The 16,711-nt window shown below is 29.0% G+C and overlaps 1 protein-coding gene and 1 long non-coding RNA gene across 2 annotated transcripts in view; one reads left to right on the top strand and one right to left on the bottom strand.

Moving 5' to 3' along the window:
* Positions 1-16,711, bottom strand: part of LOC129920911 (kinesin-like protein KIF14) — a 40,226-nt gene that overhangs the window by 20,917 nt on the left and 2,598 nt on the right. The window lies entirely within an intron of this gene.
* LOC129920913 (uncharacterized) lies at positions 11,793-13,483 on the top strand. The gene is made up of 2 exons (XR_008773432.1): positions 11,793-12,169; positions 13,298-13,483. It is a non-coding gene; the product is annotated as an uncharacterized LOC129920913 (long non-coding RNA).

Here is a 16,711-nt window from a genome sequence, read left to right as displayed (position 1 = left end):
GTAAAATTTTATGCGGTAAACAACAACAAATGATTGGTAAGGATAAATACAAGTTTTTTATTTGTTAGTTTACAGAGAAAATTCAACAACATAGGATTATAAAAAATAAATATAAGTGATCTTTTTTTGTTGTTTACAGCATAAAAAGTTTGCTCCGTAAAATACTGAGTACCAATAAAACACGGCTTGTATTAGTTTTTTGCTGTATTGAGAATATTGTAAGACATTGTTTATTTCACTAAATTATAAATTCTTGTTTAACCAGAAGAGCGTATCCTGAAACTAACATCAAAAGTGAGACATCAATTAATAGTCTATTTAATAGACCCGAGCTCCAGAGCAAAAATAGAACAAATTCGTTCAAGAGTTTTTATTGGCGATTATGATTCCTTGGCATACAAGCATACTCCAGCCAAAAGTGCTACTAAATCCGTTGGTGCATTTCTGAGAAAACGGCAACACTGGTCGGTTTTCAGTTTTTTTGATTTAACTCGAAAACCAAGCCTGACTTTGAAATGGTTCAAAGACACTTTTCATAGCAAATTAAATTTTCTGTCAAGTTAAGATGGTTAAAAAATTTTAAAAATTATTTTTGACTAAAATTCTAACCTAAAATCACAGAAAAAAAGTTAAAAAATTGACAATTTTATTTTTTTTTACTAAATCAAGGGGCATTTTGTGTATGTAGCCGGGGCGTCCAAACTTTGTACTAATGAAATAAAGTAGAGGTAAAATCCTTTGATAATATGCAATTTTTAATTTTTTGTGTCAAGAAACAACTTAAATGCACCTATTCAAAAATTAGCACTTTTTCTAAATTTTTGACTTTTTTAGTTAAAAGCAAGTTTTTAAAACTCGATAAAATCGTATTAATTGGTAACTTTTAGACTTTTAAAGTAAACATACTTCGAGGGATTGATTTAATATAAACTAAATATGACAAACAAAAAAATTTATTTGCATCCTTATGGCCTTTTGTGCAATTTTGTGTATGTGCATTTTTATAAATTCGGGTCGAATGGATGGACGGAGAGCCATTTGCTTTGGTCTATTGCATAGAAGAACATTTAATACCAACTCTTTTACTGTTTTCAATGGCCTGAAAAACAATTCTTGTAAGATCCGCGACCAACGAAAAGTTTCTCTTGAAAAACGAAAAAAATACTCTAATGAGTTTGAAACAAAATAGCTCAGGCAAATTAGTAAATCAAATTGCACTTTTCGCGGGACAAATTTTTTTCATGGAACGTGTTTAGGTGAATGTCCTTATCGTAAAAGTGAATTTTTTGGGATGATAAGATATCGGGAACATCCGCCATCTTGGAAAAGAGGTCGGTGCCGTTTTTATTTTATAACTCCATTTTTACTCATTTAAACCAAAAATGTCCGAGGATAAACTTTTTATCAATTAAATTATCTAAAAAATGATATACAAATAAATTCCGTGAGTTAGTTAAATTCAATTTTATAGTCGGTCAAAGTCCGGGTTCTTCTCGCAAGGTTAAGACAATATGACATTTTTTCAAATATCTCAAGAACTTTTGATTTGTTTGGGATTTTCTTAAAGAATGAATTATAGCACTTTTAATTATCTATGAAATGAGCCCTTTATCGTTACTGTAACCAACAAAATGTATAAGCCATCTAACGTCGAAGTTCACATTCTACTATCCAAAAGTGAGAAAATAACAGGTTTTCTTCTATTAGACCGATCAAATTTTTGAAGTGGAGGTATAACCAAAATATAAGTAAACAGTTTTTTAACTATATTCGTCTAAATATTGAATTCAAAGTTTGAAATCTTTAATGTTAACCTTTATATGGTTTTCGAGGTTTTAAATGAAGTGAATTTTCCAATTAATGTGAATAAGCTAAAGTGACACTATTTAAAATTCTAAATATATGAACTGATGCCCTGTCATTTTTCCAAAACATGACCACCTCAATCTCAGCATTACGATAAGTATAACTCAAGATATGAGGTGTGTAAGCCGTTATGTTTTCGAGGCTATTGTGTTTAATTTTTGATTGTTTATTTGAACTATTGAAATCTTAAATATGTTCAGTTTAAAAATCGTATATCATGACTTCGACGTTTGGTTGCTTCTACAATGTGATGGTTACAAAAACAATAAAGGGTTCATTTCATAGATAATTAAAAGTGCTATAATTCATTCTTTAAGAAAATCCCAAACAAATCAAAAGTTCTTGAGATATTTGAAAAAATGTCATATTGTCTTAACCTTGCGAGAAGAACCCGGACTTTGACCGACTATAAAATTGAATTTAACTAACTCACGGAATTTATTTGTATATCATTTTTTAGATAATTTAATTGATAAAAAGTTTATCCTCGGACATTTTTGGTTTAAATGAGTAAAAATGGAGTTATAAAATAAAAACGGCACCGACCTCTTTTCCAAGATGGCGGATGTTCCCGATATCTTATCATCCCAAAAAATTCACTTTTACGATAAGGACATTCACCTAAACACGTTCCATGAAAAAAATTTGTCCCGCGAAAAGTGCAATTTGATTTACTAATTTGCCTGAGCTATTTTGTTTCAAACTCATTAGAGTATTTTTTTCGTTTTTCAAGAGAAACTTTTCGTTGGTCGCGGATCTTACAAGAATTGTTTTTCAGGCCATTGAAAACAGTAAAAGAGTTGGTATTAAATGTTCTTCTATGCAATAGACCAAAGCAAATGGCTCTCCGTCCATCCATTCGACCCGAATTTATAAAAATGCACATACACAAAATTGCACAAAAGGCCATAAGGATGCAAATAAATTTTTTTGTTTGTCATATTTAGTTTATATTAAATCAATCCCTCGAAGTATGTTTACTTTAAAAGTCTAAAAGTTACCAATTAATACGATTTTATCGAGTTTTAAAAACTTGCTTTTAACTAAAAAAGTCACAAATTTAGAAAAAGTGCTAATTTTTGAATAGGTGCATTTAAGTTGTTTCTTGACACAAAAAATTAAAAATTGCATATTATCAAAGGATTTTACCTCTACTTTATTTCATTAGTACAAAGTTTGGACGCCCCGGCTACATACACAAAATGCCCCTTGATTTAGTAAAAAAAAATAAAATTGTCAATTTTTTAACTTTTTTTCTGTGATTTTAGGTTAGAATTTTAGTCAAAAATAATTTTTAAAATTTTTTAAACATCTTAACTTGACAGAAAATTTAATTTGCTATGAAAAGTGTCTTTGAACCATTTCAAAGTCAGGCTTGGTTTTCGAGTTAAATCAAAAAAACTGAAAACCGACCAGTGTTGCCGTTTTCTCAGAAATGCACCAACGGATTTAGTAGCACTTTTGGCTGGAGTATGCTTGTATGCCAAGGAATCATAATCGCCAATAAAAATTCTTGAACGAATTTGTTCCATCCAAAAGGGTCTATTCAATAGACTATAATTAATATTTGCAATAAAAATTAAAAAAAAAAATTAACACATACAAGAAAAATTGATAAGCCTTGAAAAATTAAAATCATGAAAAGAAGAACATGGAATGTAGATATAAACATCATTTAAACGCAGTAACAAAGGTTAGTATAACTTCAAAATAGCCGATCAAAGGCCATCTATTTCTGGAAAACGACGAAATTCTTTACAGGTGGCGGTAGTATTGCGACGGACTTCTAAATGAACAATTTGTAAGGCTATACTTTCCAATAGCTTCATCTAACTTAATCGAAATATCCGACGTCACATTCGAAGAGGTATGTGAGGCTGTTAATTACTCCAAAAAGGGAAAAGCTGTTTGGACAGACGAAATACCCTCAGAGTTTTGGAAAAAGAGGGGATACATTGGATAAAGATGGCTCATGATCGCATGTCTAACCAATGGAGGAAAATATGTCTTTTTCCAACCTACAAAGGGAAGGGTGATACGCGAAGCTGTGATAATTAACATTCGGTTAAGCTGATGAAGAATTCGAAATCAAAGTAGGTGCACACCAGGGAAGCGTCTTGAATCCTCTGCTCTGTTCTTGATTACCTGCTTGAAGGTAAAGTGAAGGACCCATAAATATGATAAAGAACCTCGCAAAAGGTAGCATCTCTGGAAGCTGGAAGAAACGATCCCAGACCTCTTGCTAGCCATCCCACCACGGTGTTCTAAACTATTTGAAACTAATAAAAAAAAACTGCAATAAAATCGGAATTTTTTTAATTGATAAACACCTAATTCCAAAAGGTGTCTTAAGAACTTCTACAGGATTTTTAACAGTGTATCATCCCAGTCTTGCTGTATAGTTATCGCGTAGGCATGGACTCTTAAGATTTTCTTAAGAAAGGAATTTTAAGAGTGATTTTTTGACCCGTCTTCATAAATGATGAATGAAGAAGATTACGGGTTGAGAAAAAGTGTCATGTGGAGCGCAAGGACAATAATCACATAGAAGAGGAAGACCGTGACTCTGAATGCACACGTATGTACGTTAGAGGGGATCCGAACAAATCTTTTCGTGTGTAACTCAACGCAGCTGGTTAGGGATACAGCTATGTGGATAAGTTTTTTAGTTGAGGGTCAAATCTACAATTTATTATAGCGCATCCTTAAGAACTTGGTGGCAGTAATCGTAAATACATCAATAAACTATTATCAACCAAATGCAAATATTTTATTAGATATAGCTTTTGTGTTTCAAATCGAATGAAATCATAACAAAATATATATTTGAAAATTTTTCCTGATACATTTTGCTGATCGCTAAAAACCGGCCTCTATGTTGAGGGGATCATTACTCCCCCACGTTTCTGGTTCACAGTATTGCTCCGCTTGTGGTGCTTAACGGGTTGGCTGCAGAAATCAGCGGAAAGCCTCTCAGTTTTGCATTGTTCAATTCATTTTTAATCTGAGGCCAACTGAATGCTGGTATTTTTGCATTTGCTTGTACCTGAAGTTTTTAGGGCTACCTTTCTTCTTGCATACAATGGCTGTTTGCCCTTAAAAAAATATTTAAAATTTTAAATCCCTCTCAAGCTTAGAAATCAGTAAAAAATTCTCCAATTTGTTTAAATTAACATTCAAATGGAAATGTAAAATAAATTCCTCAGAAAATAGCAATTACATAAATAGATAACGAATATTAAAATCAAGTTTTACCGAAATGTAATATTATTTGTTCATTCTCAACTTCTGCTGGACTTTGAGAGACAATCTTTCACAATACCCTATCTATTTTAATTTACGAAATTTTAAAGTAAAAATTTCTTATCAAAACTAAAATAATCTCCATATCAAACAAAGTTCGCGTGTTATCTTAACTAAAAAAAAACACGTTTTATTTGTAACATCTTAAAAATTTGATTTGTTTATTACACTTGTATTATTAATTTATAATATGTACATATTTTATAGTACTTAATCAAATGAATTTTTAATTGAAATTTGAACTAAAATAAGAACATTTAACAACAATGAAGTGTGTTGCCTTATCACTTTATAGTCTTAATTAACAACAACGAAAAATATAAGATTATACAATTTTGAAACGCAACACAATCTTATGATTTTGTTTTCATTTATTTATATTTTTAATAACGTCAGAATTAGTATTATCTTGAAAGAGATTATTTTAATCTAATCAACTTTTATTAATAAACTATTTCATGTGATGTTTTATTAGTCAATGATCATTAAGATTACAAAATAGATTTTAGGTATCAAGAGATATTTTCATTGATTAATGAGTTCATTTTTTTAATAACATATTACTATCAGAGGTGTTATCAATAGAGAGTACAAGTAATCAGACAACAAAATAAAATTAATTTATTTTTAACTTGAGCTCTTGATACCCGGATAACTGAGTAGCCAGGTACCCGGGTACCTGGTTGTTTACTTACCTGAATACCCGGGTACTCGGGTATCAAAAGGAAAAATGTAAAAAGAAAAAATAACATCGTAGGTATGAGAAAACTGTGAAGAGCGAAAAAAATGTCTGATATTTCGAAAATTTTTGGAAATATAAAATATAAAGGAGCTGAGTGACATTTTTTGAAATGTTATTTCTTTTCACAGATGAAGAGCCTATATGAATATCAATTTTGTCCACTCAGATCTTTTTTTAAGTTCGTGGTTTACATACAAAAAAAAATTTGCATACGGATTACTAAATTGTTTAAAAAGTTCACCTAGCACCTTAATTTTCAAAATTCGACATAGTTTATACAAACATACATATTATGTCCATCACAGACACATTTGAAGCGGTCGCTTTCTGGAATTCAAAGAAGTAAAGAAATATGGTCCTGAAGTGGTAGCTTTGCCTCCTTAACAGTTTGGGGTGGGCCACTCACCTACGTTTATTATCAAGAAAAATTAATTTTTTAAGGACACTCAAATGTAAAAATTTCTTAATCCAGCAGAAAATTAACCTGGCATTCACTTGGTTACACTGCTGACACATTTAACTATTTTTTTCAAAGAATTGAAAACAGAACATCCAAAAGCAGTCATAATAAATTTATTTTCAACAGAAACGAAACTTATTTTTAAGAATTTGGAATTTGTTTGCTCCTAGAGGTTCATTAACTGTTTAGTTGTAAATAAATACAAAAAATATTTCCCCAGTTTCAAGTCTCTAACTTAATCAATCGAACTCCTACCTCCCATGCAGCGCCAGCGGTAGTGATTATACTAATAGGTAATAAAACAAAATTAACATTTGACTATAAGCAAAGTTTAAATAATATTTTTAATTTCAATAAAAGTACATATTTTCTTTTAAATTGAAAGTTAAAAAAAAAAATGTTCTAAAAAAATTAAGAAACAGAGTATTTTCGCCTACCAAAAAACCCAAATTAAAAAAAAAATAAAAATCTTCAAAAAAATTTATAAGTAGCTGTTACTATTATAGGTTTAAGCATGCCAAATTTTCAAACTTGTAGAACCAATAGTTAGTTTGGAATTTAAATATACATAATTATAGTTAGAGACTTGAAAATGGATTTTTTTTTTATATATGAGCCCTTGAGACGAGCTGTGTAGATTATTATCTAGTTTTGGCATCGCTGCTCCGTCAGTGTCCGCAAAGACCTCACCGATACTTTTGATGTCAAAAAAGACAAGGCGAAGCGACATTTACAACTGTAGTTGTTAACACTTGAGGCACCATCTTTAAAAAGTCCGTTTAGCTGCTTGCATACTCTTACATACATATATGCTGACGAAAATAAAAATACTCGTACCATCCCAGTTCTGTCATATTGTACTTTGGACTTTGACGACAAAAAAGTTCTTCGGACGGTTTTTGGTCCCGTACACATTTAAGAAGACGTAACGAAATCGAACTGTGCGGGTTTTACACTTACTTAGTGAAGAGAGTAAGGATGCAGCGCCTGTTCATGTGGAGTTCATGTAAGGCGCTGGTCACCCTTAATAAGTAAGTATGACCCATGGCATAAAAAGACAAGGTATGATCATTAGAGCCGCCATCTTAAAAAATGGGGTAACAAGGTTTTGACGTTTGGCATTAGGCATAGTCAAAAGCAACAACAATTTCCAAGACAAATTTGTTTACAACAACAATTTCAATGGGCTGGGCTGTCAAAACCTTAAGTAGCCATAAGTTTTGACAGTTCTCGATACTGAGTTTTTTCTAATGATCATACCTTCTCTTTTTATACCATGAGTATGACCGACTGGGACCATACAATTTCCAAAAATTTCAAAATAAGAACCGCCTTAATGTAGGTACATAGGCTGCAAGCTCATACGATCAACAAAAACTATATAAAAGTAAATATTTAGTAAAGAATTGCAATATTTGTTAGAATGTTCTCAATTTTTCCAGTGGCCTTAAACTTATAGCTACAGAATTAAACAATGGAACAAGGAAGTTTTTATTCTGTTGTGATAAAAAAAATAAAAAAGTTGCTCCGGGAACAAAAGGTTAAATTTGATTAGAAAACAATTAATTTTCAAGTAAATTCAATAGCTTAAAAGTGTTTAACACTTAAAGAAAACCAACTGACCTCAACGGAATTACAGAAATAATTTTTTAAATAATCGACTATTGTTAATACCATTTTGGCGTGTTTTATTGAATTTTCATGCAACATGCAAAAGCTCTCTCTGATAATTTACATTTAGCTAGAGCTAATAAAATAAATTTTTGAAACTAATTGTCTCTAAGAACCGTCTTTACTTCTCTTGTGCTTGTGATATGAATCAATTGTAAAAATTAATTTTTATCTTCTTGTGTTTCACCTTCGTGTTAACTATGCGTGTCACCTTCAAAAATATTTGATAGTACAAAAAAAAAAGAAAATTGATTATAGTCATTCGAAGTATTTTATTAAATTTTATTATGATCAATATAAATGATTTTACCGTTATTAAAGTGAAATAAAACTTATTTTTATATTTGACCATTTTGTTAACAGAATAATAATAATATATTCTAAGAGCTGACCGGTTATTTTTGGTTTAAAGTTAAAATTTAATCAAATTCTGAAAACGCAAATGTATACTGTGCTTTGCACTAAAAAAAATTACATTCTGAGTATTAAACCCATATTATAGAGCAATTAATTGCGACCCAGTCGTGTTATTTATTTAATTACAAAATGTAACAAATGTAGAGAAAGACAGCGTTAGGATTTACTTTTATACATACTTCCTGTTCTTCAAAGCCGCAATAATATTATAGTACATACTTAACTACATCTAGTACCTTTTCTACTTTATTAGTACATACTATGAATAAAGTGAGAATAAGTAAATAAACTCCATGCGATTGTTGAAATTGTTTATTTTACCATCACATTGAGGCTAGTAAAAAAAACTTGCAAGTTACTGTACACAGTCATGTGCTTTAATGGAATTTTTGTATTTAACGAATGCCACGATAAGGGGAATCTAAGCAAACAATTTTATTTTCTACTAAATTTTAATTTACGTGTTCTGGATAAGCGGATACGGCGAATTATAGGCAATAAACGACCAAGACTTTTATAATTTTATGTTCATAAGGGTTAAGAAACTTAAGATATATACCATATTTTATTAAATATTAGGTTAGTAGTAGCTTGAATAAATAAATATGATTCCATTAAGTCAATTTTACAACATTGGTGCTTTGTATTGACAAATTAATTTTTTTTCCATTTTTTTTTATATTTTTTTTACACTACTTAGGGCCAATTTTTCAATAGTCAGTTAAACAGTCAGTTAGTACTTATTCCTAAGGATAGGGAAAAATTCAATTTTCAACAAGCAGATATAGCTTATTCCTAAGAATAAAACTATCTGCTTCTTTCGGAGACGAATAAAAATTATTCTAAGGAATAATCTCAACAAAAATATTGTGTCAGTTGTCAAAGCTGTTTTGAAAGAATTTTAAAAAATATACAGTGGAACACAAGAAAACAAAAACAATCATGAATAAAAATGACGTTTAATTTTAAATATTTTTGAATTTGACAATTTTTTTTTTGTTATTCTGTAGAATAAATTATTCTTGATTGAAAAATTCAATGTTTTTATCTGACTGTTTATGAGCCTAATAACTTTATTCGTCGAACAGTTAACTGACTGTTTATTAGAAGATTGAAAAATTGGCTCTTAAAGTGATTTTAAAAGGCGGTTAGAAATAATTTTAAAAATTATAAGTCGTATTTATTATTTTATATTTTTTTAAAGATTTTTTTAAATAAACGACATACTAACAAAAGGAGAACCTTACCCTCCTGTCCATCCTTAGGCTTATTTCTCTGGTGTGGGCCCTTTGGATATTTATGGAGACTACCACTACCACGTTAAATCTTAGACTTGGAATAAAATTATTTATTTATTTTTTTTTTTATAATTTGTATAAGTGAGTCTTCGTTGACTGGGCTATTTAAATATATATTTTTTTTCGACAGTACTTTTTGTTTGTGATTCAAAGCGAAAACAATTGATTACATGAGGCCTTGTTGATAAGAAATTCAACCTTTTTTGTATTCTTATTTGTTAGAAGTGTGAAATTTCATTTTTTCACAAAAGTAATTAAAACAAAATGTATTTAGTCAACTAAAATTTATATGGAGAAAATAAAATATACTACAGAGAGCTCATACCATATTCCATTTGGACTATTCATTTTGTGACACTCTGTATATCAAGTTATGCATTTGTACAAAAAGTAGAACAATCAAACATAATAATGATATAGAATGCAAAAAGAAAAAATTATATTTTTTGATGAGAAAAGTTTTTTCAGATATCATTGTTAATGGTACCTTCCATAGAACCTTTTTAATTTCGGGATTTCTCAAAAATGGGGCATGGATTTTTTTTTTTATTTTGGTTATGGGTAATGATTAATAATTACTATAAATAAATAGGCCAATTATTTAATTTTTTCAAAATATTATTCAAGAACAAAAACATTGTTTACAAAAAAAAAACGGTTCTAAATATTTTGAATTTTACCTTCCAGAAATGGATTTTAGTAAGAAAAATTAAATTGGATACTTATTTTTCATTTAAGATTTTTTTATCCTTTTAAGAATGAATTTTATAATTTTTTTTTTTTTCAATTTGAAATGTAAGACCCGCTAGAGTGCGACCCAGTAGTAAATATTATTTTTTTTTTGTTTAATACGCAAAACTAAGACACATTTACTCAAACTTTATATGAATTTATGTTCAACTTAAATTGTTTAAGTTTCGTTGTGGCAAATGGCGCTTAGTAGCTTTATTTGATTTTGTTTTACATTTAAATTAAAAATTAATTTTTTACTTTTTTCAGCTACTGACTGAGTTATGAAAAAAAAGTATGAATTATACAAAATTATTACTTGAATTTTATTGAATTAATTCACATAAAAATATTTGTATTTCTTCCGTAAATGCTTTTATTGCAAATTTACTACATTAACTGCTGATGAATCCAAATTAAAATAAGATTCTTGGGAAAATACATGAGAAATACTATACAAAGTGAATCAGTGCAATCTTGGAAAGTTCAACTAAAAAACAGAAAATAAAAAACATGTGAGATTTTTTAAATGATTAATGCAAAAATATTACTTAGTAACCAAGTTTGTTTCACATTAATTAATTAATTCGTACTGGTTTTTTTTAATGTTAAACTTATTTTGTTTTGCGTTTGCAAAAAAAAAGAGTAGCTTCTGTATATTTTTTTTCAATTTTCAATAAATTATTTTAAAATTAATAGGTAGGTACTCAATTCATCAAAGCAAAAATTTATGACTTTACTCCTAAAAAGTGGATTGGGAACAACTTTTAAATATGGATTTTCAACTAAGCTTTCGATTTGTTTAGATTTTCAAAATAAACATATTTATGTATTTGAAACTAACATATCGTCCACTTTCTTCGTTTACCAAGTATCTACACTTTCTCAAAATATTTTGAAATACATTTTTTGCTGGCACGTAGGTAAAGCAAAAATTGGATGATATATGTACGTACTCGTATAGAGTCGTAAGTAAGATTGATTCGTCCTGTACCCGTGTGTTGTAACTCTTAATGAGAAACTTATTTTTTCCCCTGTACAGGGTGCTACGCTTACATTTTATTCTTATAAGGTCCACTCTATAGAATTAAATTTATAAGACCATGCATTTTTTATAATTAAATTTTTCTAGAATATAATGCATGTGTTAAAATCAGTTAGAGATAATATTTCATATTATCTGGGTTTGTGTTTTATTTTTAAACTCTTGGTGGTGACAACTTATCAAGCTATTTATCATTTAAAAATGCTTAGGAAGTAAGTGGTAATATGGTATTTATTTAAAAAAAAAAAAAACAATGTTCATAATATTTACCACATCGACCACATACTAAGTACTACAACTTGAAATTTTCTTTATAAGTTTCAGTAAATGCATGTTCATTCAATAGCAACACACCAAGTCAATCAGAGTGAAACTAAATATCTCCGCATCATTACAACCCACTGAACCATTTGAATAATAAAATATATATTTTTATTTTTACACGCTTATTTTGTGATCAAGTAACGAAGGTCAACTGCTGGTTTTTTGTAAACAAGCATTTTTAAAAACAAAGTCATACAAAGATAAATAGCAAACAGATAATAGCTAAACTGCGCAAAAAATGTTAACAAAATTCTTGAAAAATATTAATCAGCGAACAAAACCAAAAGGAACAAAAGCTCTCGAACGAAAAAGAGGTAAGTTTGTTTTTGTTTACAATTAATATTATAAAATGCGACACATTGTCAACCAACAACACTTTTTCAAATATTGAGGCAGTCCCTTCATCATAAAAAAAAGTAAACTAGCAAATCAAAAAACTATTTATATATCATTTGTTTTATAGAAAAACAAAAACACTGATAGTTGAAATATGCATCTGTGAGAGCATGAGAGTTGTGAGCAATGACTAATGTGTTAACGCACAGGGCCGTATTATATTCCCACATGTTAAATAGCTTGCTATTTGAAAAGGGCCAAGCATGTTATTGGCATTTTTCTAAAATGCTTAGCGAATTGATGCAAGAAAATTTACATTTTGATGACACTGGGTTATATTCATAGTCATACTTTAAAAGCGATTCTAACTTAGACTGGTGTCTAAAGTTATTACCCAGGTTAGAAACAGCTCTTTTCCATAAAAAAATGATTTAGAAGTGGGTATAAATTGTCTATGAATAAGATAAACCTCAGCAAAAAAGTTACAGCTTATGAAAGAACTATGAATATGGCCCACCCAGTATTGTAGTAAAAAGCTTAGTTATAGAAAAATATAGAGATTATTTAAATAATGATTAGATCTTTAAATTCAATTGTAAAAAAATCAGATCATTTTATAAAAATGTATAATTAATGATTTTAGCAATTTGTTAAATGTTCAATGTTCTAGTTTCTTGCAACAATGTATTGTTTCTTGCATAATTGATTTAAAGAACTTTTAAAAGCGATAAATAATTGCGATCCTATAATTCCAAATCTAGTCATATTTAAGTCTGATCCTGTGTCATTAATTTTTTGGTAACAACGTATATTTAATTTGATTGATTTGATTCAATTTAGTATTTTTTTAATTAAAAACAAATTTTCATAATTTTTTGACTTTGTAATTTTAAATAATATTGCATAATGCCTAACACTACAGTTATAATAATTTCTTAACAAAAACAAACAAATTAAAATATTTGATGGGTGTTCTGTTGAAGTTACAAAATTAGTGAAACATTTTATAGGTCAGAATTGTGTTTCTACAACCACTGTAAATAAGTTTAACTAAAACATTTTCAATATTACTTAATTTTGATTTTTCTTTCCATTTATATTTACAGATGAAAATAAAATCACAAAGCAAACAACTTCAAAATGCCAATGCAATCCCAAACAATGTAATTGTAAAAAGCATAAAATGGTTGTTCATCGCCTCAAAGAGCGGATGAACTTAGTACCCGACATAATCTATTAAATTTAAACTTAAAAAATAATTTAATTTTAATAAAAAATAAGTCAAAATGGTACCTGTTTTGTTTCAGTTTTTCAAAAAACAAAAAAAAATCCACCTCATTAACGTGCTTAATTCTTCGGTAAAATCTTGATCGAAAATTGCAGTCCTGCTTTCTTTGAACAACAACGTCAACTTGAAGGTACGAGAACTTCTACATATCAAGTTTTATATAATAAATTTGAACGGGATAAGCTTGTAGTTTTATATAAAGTTAGATGCCTTCATACATTATGAATATAAAATTGGTTTCTCGATTACGATTTGTATGAAATTTTTAAGGTTTGTTTCTTTGGGCGAGTTAAAAATGTTTGAAATACTTTTTGAAAAATCCGACAACTTTTCAAATATTTTTGTGGAGATCTGTTCATCAGAAAAGTAGATAAAAATAACACTTGTTATTTTTGTATAAATAAATCAATATCGGAGCAGGTAACGCTTTGTCTGGTGATTCAATAATAGCCGTGTTTTGTTTTTATCGTGATGAGATCATTGTATTGCGTTACAACAAAACTAGGATTTCACTTTGTTGTTGGTACAAATAAATACAATGATCTGATCTGGATCACGATAAAAATAAAACACGGCTAATATCTCCTTATTTACAAATTATTCCTCTTCTACTTACTTAGAAAAACTACTACTTTCTAAACAATCAAAACTAAATTTCATTTCTTATTTTCTTCATAAGAAGCGGTTGGTCATTATAAGCCTTCGTCATTATGTCTTCGTCGACCTCCACTTCCTCTCACATATACACTTTCTCCCTCTCAAAATTTTGCTCCGATTACGCTCTGAGATGAAATTCGAACAACCTCTCACAATTACACACATACGATATGGATTCCACAAGTTATTAAAACTGTACCAAAACTTAAAATCTATACTTACAATATTGTAAGTATAGATTTTAACTTACAATATTGTAAGTATAGATTTTAATTTAGCTTTTGTCTAGTATGTTCCATACTGAATTTTATAAGGAACAATGCCATGGTTATAACTTTTATTTTCTGTAGGCTATACAAACAAAGAGTATAAAATTGTCTAGAACAACATAAAAAGTAATACTGGTGTACAAATTTTTTTTTTTTTTGGTGCCGACACTAAACTATACTTTTCTATAGGTTTTTGATGTGCTGGCCCCGTTTCTGAAATATAACCGTTAGAAAATTCAAACAATTGTTTTTTGACTAATTTTGAAACTTACGAGATTATTCTCATAAGACCCAAAAATTCAACTACAAAAAAATCAGATCATCTTATAATAATGTATAATTTATGATTTTAGGTATTTGTTCAAATTGTTTAAGTTTCTTGTAACTATGTATTGCTTTTGAAAGGGATAGATAAAAATCGAATCCGGAGTCAGAAATATCTTAACAGCTCCCGTTTTTTAAATATAACCGTGAATAAATGCAAAGAAACGTTTTTTTACCTCTTTTGATATTATGCTTTAATTCGAAGAAATTTTTTTTAAATCATAACGATTTCTACAAGAACTTCTTTCAAGAACTGTTTAAATCTTTGCGGTATTTCTACTCTTGCCCGAGATATCTTAAGATGAAGTAAGAGTGTTTGGCATAATTTATCAAAAAGGATAAATATAATAAACCAAACAACTGAAGATATCTGGGAAAATAAAAAGATATCGAAAAAATATCTATAGAAAAACCTATAGAAGACATAGCCGTATTTAGGGGGGGGGGGTGGTGTTGGGGTAGGGGGGTTACAGGGTTTAACCCCCCCGAATTTTTTTTTTTAGAAATTCATATGATGAGAATTTGAACAAATAGATACGACCCACATACTTGTACATAGTACAATGTACAATATATTTGTATGCAAAACTTGATGGATTGATTTTATATATTAGTGATAAATCGAAAATCTCCATTTAAGTCTATTTCAATTTTGTTGCGGTTATGTTTCAAAAAGCTTTGAACAAAAAAAAAATATCTGTAAAAAGTATTTTCTTATAATAAGTCGTATACACAAAAGCGGATAAGCATTAATTGAGTGCCTCTTTATTTTTAAACAATTTGTTTTTGCTTAGAGTTCACATTAAAAATAATAGGTGCATCATAAACACAAAAAATATTCATCATTTGTTTTTTCTTGGGAATGTCATTCTTAAGCCTTAATTACATTGGCTCAAAAAGTGAAAAAGTACAAAAGTGAAAATTTTCAAACGCATTTTTGTATAGTTTTTTGGGCTAGAAAATTATAGAAAATTAAAACAAATGGTGCAGAAAGCTTATTTTTTGGTCTAAAAAACAAATTGTACCTATACTCTTTTTCACAAAACAATAATTTCGCTAAGCAGAAAAAAAAAATATTTTCACTTTTGTACTTTTTCAAAAAAGGGTGTATGTAGTTAAGCCTTTAAGTTGTACCCACCACCCCAATGACCTGTTGAGGCTTGCGTCAACACAGCAAACTAGGCTGATTATATGAACAAGACATGAAATGCAAAAAAATTGTTCCTTCAGGATAGATATTTGAAACTTTCATTTTTAAACGTTATAATATTGACGAAAACGGATTATTTTTTGTACTTTCTATATTTGAATCTTAAACTGGTGTAAAGGAAACAAATTTTTTGAAATATTTTGCTGAACTTCGGAAGTAGGGGTTAAAAATTCCATTCATACGTGATTTACAAAGGTACAATCTATTTTACATTGAAATTTAATAAAAAAAATTCTTTGAGGTGTAAGATTTCAACCTGAATTCGATATTGAGGTCGCGTGTGAATTGAGTTAAATATTTAGCAAAGGATATAGACACTATAGAGGTGAACATAAAATTTCAGCTGTTTTCAGATATATCCTGAGGTTGTGGGTGCAGATTAAATTTGTGTTTATCATTTTTGATAAACGGGGTTTTGTGTAGTTTTGCAAATAAATGTTAAAAATTTTTAGGAAACGAAGAAATTTGAAAAAATAATTCAAGAACGTTGACCAAACATAAAACTCAAAGCACAACGCGTTTTGGGAGTTTGAAATTATAAGGACTTGCTAATATGTTTTTAATACCATTAAATCTTTTTTTTTTGCAGCTTAAGGAAACTTTCAAGACGTCAAAACGTCAAAAATGTATTAATTTAATATTCAACACAAATGTTTTCAAAAATAAATTTATTCTTCATATAAAAAATTGTGATTAATACATTATGTTTTGTTCAAAAAGGTTTTCTAACCTCATATACTGAGTATTTTAGGATCTAGGGCACACAACAGAG

Source organism: Episyrphus balteatus, chromosome 1 (assembly GCF_945859705.1).
Source record: "Episyrphus balteatus chromosome 1, idEpiBalt1.1, whole genome shotgun sequence".
NCBI lineage: Eukaryota > Metazoa > Arthropoda > Insecta > Diptera > Syrphidae > Episyrphus > Episyrphus balteatus.
The sequence above is the reverse complement of the archived record's forward strand: the minus strand, read 5'-3'. Positions and strand labels throughout refer to the sequence as shown.